This window comes from Mirounga leonina, unplaced genomic scaffold (assembly GCF_011800145.1).
Source record: "Mirounga leonina isolate KUSES-001 unplaced genomic scaffold, KU_Mleo_1.0 Mir_153, whole genome shotgun sequence".
NCBI lineage: Eukaryota > Metazoa > Chordata > Mammalia > Carnivora > Phocidae > Mirounga > Mirounga leonina.
In genome coordinates, this window is record NW_023270387.1 from 38067367 (window position 1) to 38087202 (window position 19836).

General features: G+C 49.2%; 1 long non-coding RNA gene across 7 annotated transcripts in view; it reads left to right on the forward strand.

Annotated features, from left to right (window-relative positions):
- Positions 1-19836, forward strand: part of LOC118013448 — a 71480-nt gene that overhangs the window by 31092 nt on the left and 20552 nt on the right. For 4 of the 7 annotated variants that reach the window (XR_004680027.1, XR_004680029.1, XR_004680026.1 and 1 more), the window contains one exon: positions 8897-8972. This is a non-coding gene — a long non-coding RNA (uncharacterized LOC118013448). Of the gene's footprint in view, positions 1-2784; positions 3126-6593; positions 6802-8896; positions 8973-19836 lie in introns of those variants that run through there. The other 3 variants (XR_004680024.1, XR_004680025.1, XR_004680028.1) reach the window with 3 other exon arrangements.

The window sequence follows — 19836 nt, forward strand, 5'->3', positions numbered from 1 at the left end:
TGCCTCTCTTCACCCGCACCCCACTCGCCACGCTTCCCTGCTCCCCATAAACAAGACCAGCAGTTCTCAAACTTTTTGTTTCAGAATGCCTTTATAAATTCTTTTTTTAAAGATTTTATTTATTTACTTGAGAGAGAGAGTGAGAGAGAGCACAGAGGGAGAGAGAGAGATCACAGAGGGGGAGAGGGAGAGGCAGGCTCCCCGCTGAGCAGGGAGCCCGATGTGGGACTCGATCCCAGGACCCTGAGATCATGACAGGAGCTGAAGGCAGACCCTTAACCAACTGAGCCACCCAGGCGCCTTGCCTTTAAAAATTCTTAAAAATTAATGAGTTCCCCAGAGAACTTCCAATTATGTGGATCATATCTAGCAATCTTTACTATATTTGAAATTGAAATGGAAAAGGTTTAAAAATACTTATTAAAGTAGTTTACCTATAGCAGTAGTAAACCTATTACTTATAACATAAATAACATTTTTAATGAAAAATAACAATTTCTAAGATACAAACACTTAATGGGAAGAGTGACATTGTTTCACATTTGTCTAGATCTCTTTGATGTCTGCTTTCACTGCAGACAGATGGATTCTCATAAATGCTTCTGCATTCGTTCTGTTGCAATATGTTGCATTGGTTGAACTGTATGAAGACAGTACAGCCTTACACAGATATGTAGTTGGAGAAGGGTGGAGTATTTTAATAACCTTTTCAGTTAATTGTGGGTAGTCTTTGAAACTACAACAGAGCTTGAGAAGTGGTAGTTTTTTTTTTTTTTTTTAAGATTATTTATTTGACAGAGCAAGAGCGAGAGCGCACAAACAGGGGGAGCAGCAGAGGAAGTGGGAGAAGCAGGCTTCCCGCTGAGCAAGGAGCCCGATGCAGGGCTCGATCCCAGGACCCTGGGATCACGACCTGAACCGAAGGCAGATGCTTAACCCACTGAGCCACCAAGGTGCCCCCAAGTGGTAGTTTTCTAAAGGTTTGTTGTAAACGAGAATCTGAAACCTCATCAATGGACTTTTCGTACTTTGTTCCATTAAAATCTATTGGTCCACCTTGCACTTTGGAAGGATCTTTTATGCATTTTGAAACATCACACATGAGCCATTTGGAAAAGAGCACTACCCCTAATGTTACTACCCCTCTCATCTGAAAAGTCCAAGAATATTGGGATGCTCCACAGCTCATGGTGGCTAATGCAGGTTTTTCAAAATTTATGTTTTTGCTTGAAAGCTCATTTTTTTTTTTAGCAACAAATAACAGTTTTTCTTGACATCACCAGCTTACTTTATTCATTTTTGAGAAAATTTCCACAAATACCCGAGTCGGAATAACCCACAGTTTTTCTGTCATTCTTCCAAGTAGAAATGGTGTTGCATGAAGAGGAGTGGCTAATGCAGCTCGAGGCTGCGTCGCCCAAGTGCTGTTCCTTCCCGACCATCACACTGCGGCTGGCAGCGGAAGTGCTTAATGAGAGCTTCAGGTTTTCTCAGAGGGGATATTAAAAAGATGTGTACCTGGGACACCTGCGTGGCTCTCTAGTTAAGCGTCTGCCTTCGGCTCAGGTCATAGTCCCAGGGTCCTGGATCGAGCCCCGCATTGGGCTCCCTGCTCAGTGGGGAGCCTGCTTCTCCCTCCCCCTCTGACCCTCCCCCTGCTCATGTTCTCTCTCTCTCTCTCTCTCTCACACTTGCTCTCTCAAATAAATAAAATCTAAAAAAAAAAAAAAATTAAAAAGATGTGTACTTAAGGGTTGATATGTGATGCAATGAATATTTTTTACTGCATCAAGGACGTTCTTAGGTGAAATTGACTTTTTTTTTAAATGGTGAGTGCATGGCCTTGGGGAATACAGTGACAACTAATACAGTCACATGCCACTCCTCGATTCTCACGAAGGCACCAGCAATGTTCCCCTGCGTTGCCTTTGCACCGTCCCTGCATCCGTCAACACAGGTGAAGGTAGCTTTGACCTTGCGGTAGCCACCGAGAGGGTCTGGGACCCTACTCTGAAAACAACATTGTCTTCCTTTATCCACACACACTGGACTCTTGCTTCGCACGTGCCGGGAACACTTGTCCTCACCAGCTCCCCCTCCTCGTGTGCCAGTGTGTATACACACATACATACATACGCAGGGGCTTTTACGTATAGTGCTTTTACTGATCATATGTTCTCAGATCTCTTCCAGTGGACTGTGAGCCAGGTTTCATGTTTGTCTTGGTGGCATATAGCGCCTAAGGACTGTACCTATTAAATGCTAACTTGTTCAGTGTTGGCTCTTTTCATCGTAATCATACCATTATTGCAAGGGCGTAATACATGTTTTTTGAACCAATGAGGAGTTTGGGTTAGCATTTTTCCGGAATTTCCTTAGAACACTGGTTGTCCGTGATGTCAGTAAGTGTTAAGCAGGAGGGGCATCTGTGCTTAACTAGATTTGGAGATGTTCAGCAGGTTTTGAATGGAAGATCCTTCACCATATAATGTGCATTAGGAATCTTGAAGGGGGGTGGGAGGCTGTAGAACGTGGTATTTCCCAAGTTGAATGGCATGGGAACCTCCTTTTCTTGGTATATCTCATAGAATTAGGTTTTTTGGGATCTCGCTTGGGAAACAGTTGTGTAGCCTGGCTTTTCCACTTTTACAGATGAGGAAACATTACCTGTGTTCATTTGTGCATGGATTTATATCTCAGATATTTTATGAGTCCCTCCTAAGGTAGGTGCTAGTAGATTTAAGCAGGCAATGCAAGCAAAAAAAAAAAAAAAAAAAGATTTGGAGAAAATGCTAATAAACCACTTGTACAGAGTAGATGGTCAAGTGGGAGATTCAAGTATGCATCAGCTGATCACCTGAAACTACAAGTGTTATATCAGTGGTATGTAAGAAGGTACACAGTGCTAAACCATTTGCTTTCTGTTTTTCCCAATTTCAAGGCTCTGCCTGGTCTGTTTAGGTATTCCTCGCAACACTTTGTCACTACCTGTGATCCAAACGACTGATGAAGATCATTAAGCTGTGGGTGATTTGCCCAATCACTTCATCTGAGAGGGTAGTGTGTCAGAGATAAGATCTTTCAGAATGTGAGCCAACCTCCGCTTAGTGCTTCGCACATAGTAGGTGTGTGTCTGTATCGATTGGCTGAGCAAAGAATGAATAAAAGTGTGCTCTGAAAAATCTGAGGCTAAAGCACAAACCACACTGTGGTCTCATCAGCCCAGTGCCCGAACTTGCTGCACTGTACAGGGTGGGCTGAATAAAGCCTAATAACTCGCTTTTCACGCCCCCACTGCTCCGACCTGGTTCATTCTGGAGGGGACCGGTGATCTTCCCTTCTCTTCCACTCAAAACAAAACACACAACACACCCTACCTTCTGTTTTGATCCAGTAGCGCCCATACATGGGCGAGGGCAATGTCAGTACACTCTACATGAATATATTTCATCAAAGGACATGATGTCGCTATGGTAAAATTGGCCTTTGGGCTTCTGCCGGCCTGTACAGATGACGGTGGGAGGGTTTTGTATCAGAATAGCCTTGGAGTCAGGACTTCGCTAAGAAGATTAACCTAGAGTTCAATTTGATGTTTCATTCTGTGAAGTCACCTACAGAGAAATCAAACATTTACATGTTTGTTAACCAGTGCTTTTGGTTCTTGGCACGTGGCCCGCACCGCTTTGGGCTGGATGAGCTCTGGGAGTGTGCAGACATCTCCCTTTGCCCCTCTCCCCGCACCCCCTCATCTGGATAGACAGGCAGGAAAACATTACCAGCTCCAATTATCCTTTTGTTTTAAAGCCTGAAACTTTTTCAGCCACATCATGTTCCTGCCAGAGTCTGAAAATTAATAGGCTTTAGAGAATCCGAGGGTTGAGTGGAGTCACTTTGAGAACGGCATGCATCTGGATGCCTGATTTTTCAGGTGTTGCTCTGAGACTGAATTCAGAAATCTTCTCAGGGAGTTTTGGCCCTCTTGATTTCTAATTTTTGTGATTGAGTTAGAGTTGTGGGAATATCATGAGTTGCTAATTTTTTAAAAAATAATTTTCTTCCCTTTGTAAAAGTAATTCACACTAATTGTAGAAACCTGGAAAAATATCAAAAGGCATAATGCCGAAAATTACCCATCATTCTAGTACTCAGAGATAATCACTACAAACCATTTTGTTGTATTTGCATGCATTGTTGTACGCATAATTAAGATCATTGTGGGTGGCGCCTGGGTGGCTCAGTCGTTGGGCGTCTGCCTTCAGCTCAGGTCATGATCCCAGGGTCCTGGGATTGAGCCCCGCACCGGGCTCCCTGCTCCGCGGGAGGCCTGCTTCTCCCTCTGCTGCTCCCCTTGCTTGTGTTCCCTCTCTCCCTGCCTCTCTCTCTGTCAAATAACTAAATAAAATCTTAAAACAAACAAACAAAAAAACCCCAAAAAGATCATTGTGTGTAAATTTCGATTTCTACTTTTCCTATTTCGCACAAGAATATTTTGCACTGACAGCAATGCTGCAGCATAGGGGCTTATGTTAGTTTCCGGGGCTGCTGTAACAAATTTCCGCACATGGGGAGGCTTAAAACAACAGAAACGGATTTTCTCACCGTTCTGGAGACCGGAAGTTCCAGTCAAGGTATAGGCAGGGCTGTGCTTTCTCTGGAGGCTCTAGGGAGAAGCCACCCCTTGTCCCCTCCTAGCTTCCAGGGGCTGCTAGCCTTCCTTTACATGCGGCCTCATCTCTCCCATATCTGCCTCTGTTCTTACAAGCGTGCGCGTGCGCGTGCGCGTGCGCATAATCTCTGCCTCTCTCACGAGGACACAGGTGAGGCCTCTGGGGTGCACCCAGATAATCAAGGATCTCTCTTCATCTTAAAATTTTTATCTTTTTTTTTAAAGTTTTGTTTAAGAGTTATTTATTTATTTGAGAGAGCATACGCCTGCGCAGGGGACAAGAGCAGAGAGTCTTAAGCGGACTCTGCGCTGAGCATGGAGCCCCCTGCGGGCCTTGATCTCACCTCCCTGAGAGCATGACCTGAGCCGAAACCAAGAGTCGGACGCGTAGCCAGCTGCACCACTCAGGCGCTCTAGAGATGCTTATCTTAATCACATCTGCAGAGACCCACTCTCTGTATAAGGTAACACGGACAGGCCCCAGGGTTGGGTCATGATGTCTTTGGGGCCGGTTTTTAGCCTGCCACTGGGCTGAAGAGCGTGGAATTTGGAGCCAGGCTGGGTGGGCTCAAACCCCAGTGCTGTCTCCTACTAGCAGGATGACTTGGGGCAAGTGTCTTAACTCTTGCTGCCTCCATTTTCTGATCTGTAAAGTGGGAATAATAAGCTTAGGATAGTGCCTGGCCCGTGTAAGGATTAGCTGTTATTTTGTAATTGTTATTTTCATTAAAAATCCTTTGTAAAGTGTCATTATAATGGCTGCATAAAACCGTATTTGTGGATATACCATAATTTATCACATCATTTCCTTTTGTTGGCTTTTAAGTTTATTTCCAATTTTTTATCTCATGGATAACACTGCTGTGGATACCTTTGAGCATTAAGTTTTGTCCCCACTTATGATTCATTCTCTAATACAGGGTTCTGAAAATGGAATTACAATGTCAAAGGGTATGTACGATGTAAGCTACTTAATAAGAATTTGCCAAATTGCTTTCCAGAGAGATTGTGCCTGTTATATAACTCCTACTAGTAGCTGACTGATGAGAGTGCCTGTTTTACTGTGGCCATACCTGCATTGAGTGTTATTATTTTAAACATTCTCAGCTACTTTTGACATCATCTGCCCTTTAAGGCTGACATGTAACATAGCAAAGCAACTCAACATAGTGATTCCTTCAGCAAGGTGTATTCTCACAAGGCAAGAAAATTTCAAGTGAAATGATATCCTTGATTTGTCCAGTCTCCAAGTGCTTTCTCCATTTTGTTATGAAGCCTGAGTGTTTTTGAGGTTACAGGGAGGGGTACTGGAGAGAAGACATGTGAGTGGCAGGACAGTGCTAGGTATATAAGGATTTTAGTAAAACAGTCTTACTTCTGTTCTCAAACTCAGACGTTGAAAACTCTGAGCATTGAAAATTCTGAAAACACTTGAACAGAAAACAGATCAACTTAACTACTTTACAACCAAGGCTGCTTGAGGGATAGAAGGATGGGGTGGGTGGGGGCGGCGCCTGCATTGCTTGCCAAAGAAGGTGGGAGACCAGCTTGGGACAGGCTGAGGGAAAGTCTGCACCTGTTCTTTGTACCCCTACCACCTGTTAACCTTTCCTTTCCTTGGGGGTGCCCATTGCAATCTGATCTTGTCCAGCCCAGGCTCCAGGGCTGCAGAGGTAGAGCAGGGGTCCTAGCTGCGTGAAAGACGGGGTAGTGGTCCTTTTCCCCCCAGTGGTGCTCTGATATGGATGTACAGTGCATACCAGGTACAACTGGTCACACAAAAATTGGGCAATATCTGTATCAGTTATCATGGGCTAAATGGTTGCCCCAAAGATGTGTCCCAATAATGTTACCTTATTTAGAGAAAGGGTCTTTTAGATGTAATTAAGATAAGGATTTTGATGTGAGATCATCTTGGATTATCCAGGTGAGCCTTCAGTGCCATCACAAGTGTCCTTAGAGAGGAAGAGGGAGATGTTACATGCACAGAGAAGGCAGTGAAGTGGAGGAGAGATGTGGCCACAAGCCAAGGAGTGCCGATAGCTGGAAAAGGCAAGGCGCGCCTTCTCCAGAGCCTCTGCAGGGATCATGGCCCCTGCCTACACTATGATTTCAGGCTTCTGGACCCGAGAACTGTGAGAGAATAGATTTGTGTTGTTTTGTGCCATGTAGCTTGTGATAATTTGTTATGGCAGCTACAGGAGACTCACATATGCTTCATTGGACAAGACCGTTCTGCTGATCGCGTGTGTGCTGGGCTGTGTGGCAATCCTTTGTGCTATAACAGCTTCTCCATTTCTCTTAATTTCTGTGCTTATCTTGTTGTGAACCAGCAGTGACGAATTGGGTGGATGACCACCTTTGAGTACCAGTGGTCTAGTCTCCCTTATTTTATGGATGAGGAGACCGAGGCCCAGAGCGGAGGCAGTAGGACTGACATTAGAGCAGGTGCCTCTGCTGCTCAGAGTGGAGAGACAGGAGGTGGTACCAGCCTCTTGGGGACCAGGCCTAGAGTGAGCAGACTGGAGCGCTGCCCTTCAGCCTGTCCTGCAGGTCAGCTGGTGTCCCTGGGGCTATTCTGTGACCTGCTGAGTGAAAGCCCGTGGAGCACAGGGCTGCTTAGAAGGCCCAGAAGCCGGGGAATCTTGTAAAGCCTGATAGCCAACAGCAGCAGGCAAGGGATCCTGTCAAGGCTGAAGGTCCTGGCTTGCTCTTGACTTCATTTCCAGCTGACGGCTTCGGTCTCTGTGGTTTGGGTCATACTTTCCCTCTGCAGCCCAATTTTAACTTTCTACATTTTCTGAGTGGTAATTATCTCTTAGAGGATATGGGATTCGATGACAATCATCTTGACTCTTATGCTGCTGGAATAAAGCCCATCCAGCTTCATTCGGCATTCAGGGCCCCTGAAGAACCTTCCCTTTCCATCCCTGCCTCTTGCCCCTCCCTTTCACACACCTTTATCTCTGAACCTCACCAAAATCATGGCTCCCTGGTAGGGGGGGATTGAAGAGGTTAGTTCCGTGAAGCCCTACAGTGGGTGAGTTCATGGTTGACCAACTCAAGAACCAATGGAAAAATATGGCAAGAGGATGGTAGGCATACATCTCTGAAGCTCTCAGGGAAAAAAAAAAAGTGTATATTTACTAAAATAGACCCTAAAAGCAGCATAAATAGCCTTGTCAGTCACTAGTATGTCAGCTAAGTCATCTGGTCTACCACCCAGCCCAAGATGAGCCACCAGATGACTGTAGCCACATATGTCAACCAGGCAAGACCAGAGAAAAACCATCTGGCTGAACCCAGCACTAATTGTTGACCCACCAAACCATGAATAAATAAAATGTTTATTGTTTTAGACAGAAAAAAAAACCCTACAGTAAATCAATCTTCAAATTATTACACTTCTTATTTTACTGGAGATGGGCAGTATATAGTTAATTATTCCCTGTTTGCTATAGATACTTTTCAGAGTCTCCTACCTTTGTATTTTCAATGAAATTCTTATTTGCTTTGTTTTGTTATGGATAATGCCCGTGTGAAGAGCCCCTTCCCTCCAATATCTGGGCCTCCATCTTAATGTCTAATACTGTTGGGATTTTAGGAATTACCTGTTGGGTCTACCCTCTGGGTCTTACACATCCTCCTATCCTTGTCTCTCAGATGTTATGGGACAGTCGTTGAGAGCCCCGGGTCACTTTCTCCCATCTTCTTTCATTTTTCCCAAGGCTTTGTTCCGGAAGCCTCTCTTTCTTCACCCTCTACTTCTGCTCTTTTCTAGTCCCAACCCTGGATCTCTTATTAAGTCAGTGACTCTTGGTTGCAAGGAACCACAGTGCTCTCGGACCAGCTCACTTAGCAGAGGGTTTGTTGTAGGAATCTCAGGAATGCAGGGAGCAAAGCTTGACCAGTCTACTGGGAAGTGGAGCGGGAAGGCCCCTTAATTCAGGGGCTGTACAGTGCATGGTCCTGCTCACCTCCTCTGTGTGCATGTGTGTGTCTTTCTCTGAATAAGGGCCCACCACTGCTTCCCTAAGTTTGCCCATCTTCATCCTCAAATGAGGGAGGTTCGGAGGGAAGCACTGTCCATCTCCAAGCTAACCAGTTTGGGGAGGGAAGCCATGGGACTGCCAGCTCAGCATGGACTGGGGGGAGTGTCCCCAAAAAAGGGGTCTGGGGAGGGGTAGTTCCCCAAAACCTATTACACCTTTTATTCTGATTTCTCAACAGGAGTAACTCAAGTCACCTTTACTGGAAATCAGTTGGCTGAAGTACTGAAACTGCAGTTCTTGAAGTTGAAGAAAAGGTAAACGGAAGTAAATTTGTACCTACTAAAATTTCTTCAAAGGGAAGCCAGTGTTTGAGGTGAGATTACCGTTCCTGGCATTCCTCAAACATGCCCAGTCCTGTATGTACTCTTTTCCCCTCCTCTCTGCCTGGCCAGGTTCCTGTTGATCCCTGAAGGTCTTTACTTCCCTGGAAATCAAGCCTTTTATATATTTGTTTTTTAAAGATTTATTTAGAGAGTGTGAGGGGTGGCGGGCAGAGGTAGGATGACTCCCCGCTGAGTGCGGAGCCAGACCCAGGGCTCGGCTCCATCTCATGACCCTGAGACTGTTGCAGGGTTCTTGTCTCACGGGCAAAAGGGTGAAGTGAAGTGAAAGTTGATTAAGTGAAGGTGAGAACAGAAAGGAAAGGAAAGGAGCTCTCTAGAGTGAGAGGGGTCCCGAACGGGTTGCCACTGAGGACTTTTATGGTGGGTTTTTTATAGAAAACTGACAAGGGAACTTGGTAAATATTTTGTCTAAAACATTTAAGACAAACAAGGTAGATTTGTAAATATTAGGAAAATATCTCGTCTATATTTAGAACAAACAAGGCAGATTTGTTAATGTTCCCTTCTCTCTGGTTAATATCTTGTCTATAACATTTCTCCACATCTGGGATTTCTGTGAGCCTGGTCACATGGCCCTCTACCTGTCTGTCCCTCCCTGGCCTTGCCTGTCCCTCACTCAAGACTATGACTTGAGCCGAAATCAAGAGTTGGAGGCTTCACTGACTGAGCCACACAGCTGTCCTGGAAATCCAGCCTTTTTATTCCCTCCTGGCCGATAGTGACTTTTCCTGCTTTGGAACCCCCGTAATACTATCTCCTTCTCACTGACATGTATCGTAATGAGCTTGACATGATGCCCCACCCCCGGTCGTTCTTCTGCCAAGGCTCCTTCTCTGTGAACCTTCCCTCGTCACCATCATGGTATTTCCACCCTTGATTATAGTTGCCTGTTTATATGTTTTCCATAATAAGCTCCTCTAGGGCATATCTGAATGTGCTTGGATGCCCCATAAACATGTATTGGATGAACAGAGCATCAGTCTTCCCCACTAGACAGTCAGCTCCTGTATGAGTTCACTTTGTCTTTCTAGCACTCCGCCATTTACTATCATTCTCAAATCGATTCTGGTCTTTAAGCATTCATCAGAAATTGCCGATCTCTGGATGTCCTTTGTATTTGGGCTGTTGGTGAAATGAAGCTAATAGCAAGGCTTTTCTATCTGACTTTTATTTTTTTATGGGCAATATGGGCCCATGTTAAGAGCAATAATCCAGCAACTGAAAGGGAAGGGAGGTGACAGGCAAGTCAGAATAGCAGTGACTGGGAGCGTGGCCTCCCTGTGGCCGGAGTTGAATGGGGGTTGTGGGAGGTGGGGTTTTGGGTTGTGGGAGGTGGGGTTTTGGTCACACTGTGGTTGTGGCCTCTCCTGTCTGCTGGACGGCAGACCCCCTTCTCCATCCATCTGCATGATCTTCTGAGCTGCTCCAGTCAACAGACCCCTGCGTCTTCACCCACCTCCCTACTCCAAACCTTTTTGCTTTTGAGAAAAGGTTCCTTTTCTCAAACTGTGTACTGCACTGCTAAATATCCCAAAGAAGTTTCTTACTGATCTTCCCAGTTTCGTTGGTCACCATCCACTGAGAGTCCCTGTTGTAACCTTTCCTACCTCCCAGTAACCAGTAGGTGTCTCTTACCTTTGCATTTTGTCCACCTTTGCAGGATGCTTCTACACACATCACCAGCTTGTGTTCTCCTGCCAATCCTAGAAAACAGGCAGTCAGGCTCAGAGCAATTAGAGGTCATACTTGAGGTCATGTCACCAGCGTGAATGGAGTCCAGCTTTTCTCTCCCCCGCACCATCTTGGTCCTTCTCCTTGGAAGCCACTGCTGCCATCACAAAACCTGGGGCCCTGTCTCCTGCCCACCCCCTATGTTCCCTCCAGAGAGAGGACCCTTGACCTTAACCTCCTGTTAAGAGATGCAGCCTGGGGGCACCTGGGTGGCTCAGTCGGTTAAGTGTCTGCCTTCAGCTCAGGTCATGATCTCAGGGACCTGGTGATAAGGGAAATCTGTGTTCTAAGGTGGCCAACCAAGCCAGCGAGGAATCCCAGTCCCAGCCCCAGGGCCGTTCGGGGTTTTCCCCCCTGCCCCGCCTGCCGCCCCCGGAAAGTGCCACATATACGGAAGTAAAAGTGTATAAGTTATCCCCTTTGTTTGTGCTGGGGCCTCAGACCTTTGGAGACCACTCTCCTCTGAGCCCACTGGCATTAAATTAACTTCCTATCCTCTAAGATCTCCGACTGCTGCTAGTTCTTCTGTCGGGCCATCCAGTCCAGGTTCCGTAACATTTGGTTCCCTGACTGGGAAACCCAGCCGCGCTGGCCCATTGTTGCCACCGTTTTGGGGGCAACAGCGGGGTGGTGACGGAACGAGGGGCTGCCTAATTTTCAGCAGTCTCCCGCCCCGGTCACCTCGGGCCGGCCCTGCTCCGCTGTTCCCGCCAGACTCGAGGAGACTTGGCAGGTGAGGACCTGGTCCCGACTTCAGATTCCGGTAAGGCCTGGGGTCCTAGGACGCAGACAGGCCCACCCCCACTGGGGTGGAAGGGGAGCCTGATCACCTCCCAGAGACCTCTTAGAGGTCTCACAGGTAGGGATTCCCAGGGAGGGAACGTAATAACTTCTGGAGTGAATGTGTGAGTGAATGTGCAGTCCGACCTGGCTTGCTCAAGCGGACTGATTCTGTGACTCCACGGGTGGTCACCCTTAAGGTCCCCAGAAGCCTACAGAGTCTGAGTGGGTCCATCTGCGATTCTGTGGTGAATGGCATACAGTCTGGCGGCATCGGAATAATTTCCAGTCGTAAGTCACAACACTGAGACCGCTACAGCTAAGCCTCACCTAAGCTCCTTTGGGACACGGCCAGATGGGCATCTGATTGGTCTCCTCACCTCAGGAGGCACCCCCCTCCCCCCCACTTTGTCTGTCTCTGCGCCACCGCACACGGGGACATCACCATGGGGTCAGGGCAGAGTAAACCTATGGTTCTAGAGACCATGGTCAAAAATTTCAAGAAGGGGTTTTCAGGAGACTATGGAGTCAGGATGAACCCCAGCAAGTTGAGAACCCTATGTGAATTGGAATGGCCCACCTTGATGTCGGGTGTCCTTCAGAAGGGACATTGGATGTCCCAATGATTCATCGAGTATGGCAAGTTGTAACAGGAGAACCAGGACACCCTGACCAGTTTCCGTACATTGACTCCTGGCTAGGAACTGCCCAGACCCTTCCCCGCTGGGTGTGATTCACTTGCAATAGGCGGGGACAAGCCAGGGTCTTAATCACCTCATCAAAGCGACCTAAAGAAGATCAGCAAAAGCCCCAGTCTCCACAAGTCCTAGCAGGAGATCCTGAGGACGAACCGATCCTGCCCCCACTGTACGCACCCCCAAGACCATCTACACCTGGCCCTTCAGCTCCAGGCACTCTACCACCATCGGTTTCACCGGCGCCCCCAGGCCCAGAGGATCCACTTTCTCCAGGACCAGCAGCCAGGTTGCGCCCCAGGCCAGGCTCAAGTGCCCTCCAAGTGCCAGTATGAGAGACGCGGGAACCCAAGAGGCACGACGAAGATGGGACGGTCCAACCTGGCCGTTCCATGATGTTATTATCAGCCCTTCTCCACCACCGACCTCCTCAACTGGAAACATAACACTCCATCCTACTCTGAAAAACCACAGGCCGTGGTAGACCTCATGGAATCCCTCTTCCAGACTCATCGGCCAACCTGGGAAGATTGCCAACAGTTACTCCACACCCTGTTTAACACACAAGAGAGGAGGAGAATAATGACAGGAGCACAGCAATACCTAGAAGAGCATGCACCAGCGGGAGTCATCGACCCCGCTGCCTGGGCTAATACGGCCACACCCGAGGAGCACCCAGCATGGGACTTTACCACGGATGAGGGACAGGCCCACATCCGCCGATACCAGGAGGCCCTTCTCCAGGGAATCCAGGCAGGAGCTAAGAAACCCATGAACATGACTAAAGTATCCTCGGTCACTCAACAATCAGGGGAGCCCCCCCGGGGACTACTACGAGAGATTAAGTCTACAGGATATACACTCCATTTGACCCTGAGGCACAGGAAAGCCAACAGATGGTAAACACCTCCTTCGTGGCTCAGGCCATCCCAGACATTAGAAGAAAACTTCAGAAACTAGAGGGTTTCACCAGGATGAACATCACCCAACTAATAGACATTGCCAATAAGGTCTACATGAACAGGGAGGTCACAGCCGAATGGGGAGCCGATAAAAAGATGAAAAAGAAAGTCAGCCTCCTGGCCACCGCCCTGAAAGAAAAGGATGACACCAAGATGGGGAGACCCCAACCACCAAAAGGGGGGAACCCAGAACCCCCTTGGCAAGGGATCAATGTGCCTACTGTAAGGAGAAAGGGCATTGGAAAAACAAATGTCCCAACCAGGGAAAGGCTCAGAAGCCCAGCCGCTACAAGGAAGAACCCCAAGAGGAGGACCTCATAGGCCTTGCGGGAACAGACTCAGACTGAGGGGAACCGGGCTCTTTCCTCCTTGGCCCCCATGAGCCCACGGTCAGAATGAAAGTAGGGGGCCAACAAGTGACTTTTATGGTTGATACTGGGGCCGAGCACTCTATTGTCACCTCCCCAGTGGCCCCTTTCAGCAAAAGGACTGCGACCATCCTTGGGGCCACCGGGACTTGGACGATACAGCAGCCCTTTTGCCAGGCTTGTCAGTGCGAACTTGGGGGCCACAAGGTCCGACATGAATTCCTTTATCTGCCTGATTGCCCTATCCCTCTTCTGGGCTGAGACATACTCTCCAAGCTTGGGGCTCAGATAACTTTTGAGACCACCGGATACACTAGCCTCTGATTGAACCCAAGTCCAGAGGAGACGGGGTCTCTGGTACTAGCAATTACCACACCAAGGGAAGAAGAATGGAGGCTATTCTGTACCCAGGCCCAACTGACCAGCCCGCCAGAGTTCAGACTCGCCTTCCTTTCAGTATGGGCCGAAAACAACCCACCTGGACTAGCCCGGAATTGGGCCCCTATAATTGTTGAACTGATCCCAGTAGCCCAACCTCAGAGGCAAAGGCAATACCCCCTTCTACAAGAAGCTAAGATCAGCATCCAAGAACATCTGACCAAACTCAAAGAAATAGGTATTTTAGTCGAGTGCCAGTCAGCCTGAAATACCCCACTCCTGCCAGTCAAGAAGCCAGGAGGGGGATACCGACCAGTTCAAGACCTGTGGGCCATCAACAAGGTGACCATTTCTCTGCACCCAGTGGTCCCGAATCCATACACCCTCCTCGGCCAAATCCCAGGGTCGGCCAGATGGTTCACTTGCCTAGATTTGAAGGATGCCTTCTTCTGCTTCCGCTTAGCTCCCCAGAGCCAGCCACTGTTTGCCTTTGAATGGACTGAACCTGATACAGGGCACCAGATGCAACTGACCTGGACGTGCCTCCCGCAGGGGTTTAAAAACTCACCAACACTCTTCGGGGAAGGGCTGGCCGCAGACCTCGCCAGCTTCCCAAGAGAGGCCACACGATGCACCCTCCTCCAGTATGTGGATGACCTCCTCCTCACTAGTGACACACAAGAAGACTGCACAAAAGGCACAAAGGCCCTCCTACAGCTCCTGGCAGACTCGGGATACCGAGCCTCATGGAAGAAGGCACAAATCTGCCAACACAGGTCCGATACCTTGGTTTTCTCCTCACTCAAGGGCCAGAGAGGAAAAGGGTCATCATCTCCCTGCCACAGCCCCAGACAAAAAGGGGCCTATGAGAATTCCTGGGGGCTGCAGGATTCTGCCGTATTGGGATCCCTGGGTTCTCATCAATAGCAGGACCCCTTTATGATCTCTTAGGGGAACGATTGAGAACTCCCTGTCTGGACTGAGGAAGCAGAAGCCTCTTTCACAGAGATAAAGACCTCCCTGGGGCGGGCTCCAGCCCTGGGCCTACCAGATGTAGAAAAACCCTTCAATGTCTTTGTGCATGAAAAGGAAAAAATAGCGCTTGGGGTACTCACCCAGACTGCTGGGCGCTGGCAACAGCCAGTTGCATATATGTCAAAGAAGCTTGACCCAGTGGTAACAGGATGGCCGCCGTGCCTCAGGGCGCTGGCAGCCACAGTCCTACTCATCAAGGAGGCGGACAAAATTACCCTGGGGCAAGAACTTATGTCAAGGTCCCTCATGCAGTTGTGTCCCTCATGAACGCATAGGGACACTGCTTCATTTCCAACTCTCGGCTAGCACAATACCAAGGGTTCCTCTGTGAAAACCTGCGGGTCACCCTTGAAACAGTAAGGACATTAAATCCAGCAAACTTTCTCCCCATGGAAGAGGGGGAACCAGACCATGACTGCTCCGAGGTGACTGATGAAGTCTACGTGAGCTGTCCAGATCTGTGGGATCAAGCCATAAAGAATCCAGAACTCACGCTGTTCAGCGATGGCAGCAGTTACCTGCAAGAGGGTGCCCAAAAAGTGGGTTATGCAATAACCACAACCACTGAAGTCCTAGAAGCTAAGGCATTACCAGCTGGCTGGTCAGCACAACAGGCTGAACTACATGCCTTAGTCCGAGCCCTCACCCTCGGTGAAGGCAAGCGAGTCAACATCTACACTGACTCTCGGCACGCCTTTGTTACTGTAGATATACATGGGGCCATCTACAAGGAAAGGGGCCTCCTAACTGCAGCAGGAAAAGCTATCAAGAACAAGGAGCAGATAGTGAGACTCCTCGAAGCCGTCTGGCTTCCAAAGGAAGTAGCAATCCTGCACTGTAAGGGACACCAGAAAGGAGACGACCCCATAGCGTGGGGAAATCGTCTGGCAGATGAGGCAGCCAAGACCGCAGCCAGTGAGGACATGGACAGAGCCCCTTCCCTCACCATGGCCCTAACACCCCCAGAAGAAATCCCTCCACCCAGTTACACTAAAAAGGAAAAGGGATGGGCATGGCAGAGGGAGCCACCCTGACTGAAAAGGGACGGTGGATGATGCCCGATGGGCACATCTTTGTTCCAACAGCAACTGGAGGGCATCTAGTCAAGGAATGCCACCGACTCACTCATCTGGGAAAAACTGCATTAGAGGCCCTTCTAAAGAAGCACTACTGCATCAGTCAGCTGCCGGCACTGTGCCGAGCAACGAGTGAACGATACACAACATGAGCTAAAAATAATGCTCGGTCTGCACCTTGGCCCCCGCCAGGTGTCCAGAGGATGGGAGCAACCCCCTTCGAAGATCTAGAGTAGACTTCACAGATGTGCAGCCGAGCAGGGGCTTCGATATCTCCTAGTAATAGTATGCACATACTCTGGGTGGGTTCAAGCCTTCCCGACTAGGACGGAGCAAAGTCTGGTAAGTAGCTGAAGTCCTCTTGCGGGAGATCGTGCCCCGGTTCGGCCTGCCATTAACAATCCATAGTGACAACGGACCCGCATTTGTGGCAGACATTGGACAGGTCTTGACCAAATCTCTCAACATCACTTGGAGACTCCACACCACTTACTGGCCCCAAAGTTCAGGGAAAGTAGAGCAAATGAATCACACCCTCAAGGGAACCTTAGCAAAGTTTTGTCAGGAGACTAACCTTCCATGGCCGGATCTGCTACCCCTAGCTCTCCTGTGTGCTCGCTGCACACCTGGGACGCTAGATTTCTCCCCTTTTGAATTAATATATGGACGGCCTCCCCCATGCTTGGGGAGCCTTCCAGGAAACTTACATCAGGTTGGAGATAAAGAAATAAAGAATGAAGGGGGGGAAATTGGAGGGGGAGACGAACCATGAGAGACTATGGACTCTGAGAAACAGGCTGAGGGTTCTAGAGGGGAGGGGGTGGGGGGATGGGTTAGCCTGGTGATGGGTATTAAAGAGGGCACGTACTGAATAGAGCACTGGGTGTCATACGCAAACAATGAATCATGGAACACTACATCAAAAACTAATGATGCACTGTATGCTGATTAACATAACATAATAATTAAAAAAAAAACTCTAAAAAAAAAAAAAGAAATAAAGGAGCAGCTTCAGGCCCTGCGGGCCACCCTAAATAAATTACAAAAGTGCACCATTGAGAGGGCCCCAATCTCCTTAGGGTCTCAGGTACACTCCTTCCAGACAGGGGACTCAGTTTGGGTGAAAGATTGGAAGGAAGACCCCCTCAAACCGCAGTGGACAGGGCCCCACACTGTTGTTCTACCACCCCTACTGCCCTCAAGGTCTCAGGTGTCACCCCGTGGGTCCACCACTCCAGAGTGAAGAGAGCTCATCATTCAGACAAGGAGCCGCACCAGTGGAGAGTCCAGCCAGACCTCACGAACCCGCTCCGGCTTCGCCTTCAACGAGACCCCACCGACTGATGGACACCTGCTCACCGTGGTCCCTAGCTCTCATCGGCGTGATTTTCCTCTTCTTGGGAGTCCGACTCAATACTGTTGCCCCTCCTGACTGGACTTATCCCCAGAGGCTTACTATTGCCATTGCTTATTGGTGTCCCTAGGGTGTATTACTGCACTCACTTGTCCACGGGTTTCATCTGCTGATGGGTTAGCCACGATGGCTCCCTCTACCTAAAGTCATAGATCCCACTCTTACTGGCCCTCTGCTGTCTACTCGTGAGCGCACGTCACCATGGTTTTCCTGGCCCCAGTCAGTCCCAGTCTTCGGCTATCTGATGTGCTATTCCTCCTCACTGCCTCTAGCTGCCCGGCCAGCCAAGGGGGACAAACTCTCGTATCACCATCACTGGCAAATGGACTTTCCAGCTTATCCCCCTCAATCCCGCACTGGCGCCCCCACTGACTTCTTCCACCTGGGATGGGCACACACCAAAGGTTAACCTCCATTTTGAGGGATGCCAGCTTCTTGATACCTCCTGGGAACCTCATAGAGGGCCTCATAGACCATGGCCCTCACTCAGGTTACCGGCTGGTAGATATCTACATCTGTGGGGGCCCCCATGCCTCAACAGCCAAACACCTGCCCTGAGTTCTGCTCACAAGCCTGGGGATGTGAGTCATGGGTGGCAACTTGGCCGGGGATGGAACGATGGTCCACCAGGTGGTGGCACCTCAAACAGCACAGTGACATCCGGATTTCCTTGTCACGCAACGCCACCCCATCCTCTTGCCCTAACGATCACTGTATACCACTCACTCTCTCAGACGTACAACCCAGTGCCACATCATGGGCCATAGGAATCACTCTCTTGTTGGGCCAGTATCACTCTATAGGGACCGACCCTATGGCCAGGTTTATGATTAAGTCCATGTTCACTCCAAGCCTTGCAGTCAACCCAGAGTCAGACAGAAAATAACTCACCCTGGCGCATCCTGCGTATCCCTGGGTCCTGCATCCCCATGCAGCAAGCATCTATAGCGCAACTGTTAGGTATGATTAATGCCTCCTACCAAGTGCTTAACCACTCAAATCCACCCCTAGCGTTTGACTGCTGGATCTGTATGAAGCCCGGTCCCGCCCAATACCTAGGTGTCATCCTCAGCCAATCCACCATGTCACTCCCACCTCGGCACCGGGGACCTCAGATTATCCCTTTCTGGCTCCAGTACCGCTGTATGGCAACTCTTCCTCTCCCATCACGCGCCACAGTCGGGTCTGTGCGCCTAACAACACTTTCCGGGCTTGTGATCAAGGTGTATACACCTGCATCACCCCACGCTATCGATCATGCATGCTTGTCAGTCTCTTACCCGATCTTTCAGCCCTCCCCGGGAGCGATGCCCCACTCCTATGGAGACCTCCTAGCCGCCCTGGACGCTCCCCTGCGGCCATCCCTCTTCTCGTGAGCCTGCCGGCTGCTTCAGGTGTTGCCCTTGGTGCCACCGGCATCGGATGTCACAGGTTCAGTGCGAGGGGCTAACTCAACAACTCATGGTGGATTTTTCCGCCCTCACTCAGTCAGCCTTGGCCCTGCAGCGCCACCTCGATTCACAGGCTTCAGTGGTCCTCCAAAACAGGCGTGGGCTCCACTTACACATGGTACACACGGCCGCGCAGCGGGGCCTCTGTCTCTTCTTACAGGAGGAATGTTGGTTCTATGCTGATGAGTCGGGGGTGGTCCAAGAAACTCTGACCCAATTACAGGAATGAGTAAATCACAGGTGGGAAGCGCTCCAGTGGACGGCTTGGTGGGATTCCCTCTCACAATGGTTCCCTTGGTTCGCCCCCTTTCTTGGCCCCCTCCTAATGCTCCTCCTCACAGTAGCATTTGGTCTTTGTATTTTTTTATTTATTTATTTTTTATTTGCGAGAGAGACAATGAGAGACAGAGAGCATGAGAGGGGGAGGATCAGAGGGAGAAGCAGACTCCTCACTGAGCAGGGAGCCCGATGTGGGACTCGATCCCCGGACTCCAGGATCATGATCTGAGCCAAAGGCAGTTGGTCAACCAACTGAGCCACCCAGGCGCCCCATGGTCTTTGTATTCTTAATGCCCTGACTAGGTTTATCACTGCTCAAATGGCTAAGATCAGACTCCAGTTGCTCCTCACTCACTGTCGCCCCTTAGAGAATAAAAATGATGCCCTCTAAACTAGGTGTTTAAAGGGGCATCAAAGGGGGGAATGATAAGGGAAATCTGTGTTCTAAGGGGGCCAACCAAGCCAGCAAGGGAACCCCAGTCCCGGTCCTGGGGCCGTTCCAGGTTTTCCCTCCTGCCCTGCCTGCCGCTGTGCAGTGAAAGTGCCACATATAGGGAAGTAAAAGTGTATAAATTGCCCCCTTTTTGCTGGGGGCTCAGACCTTT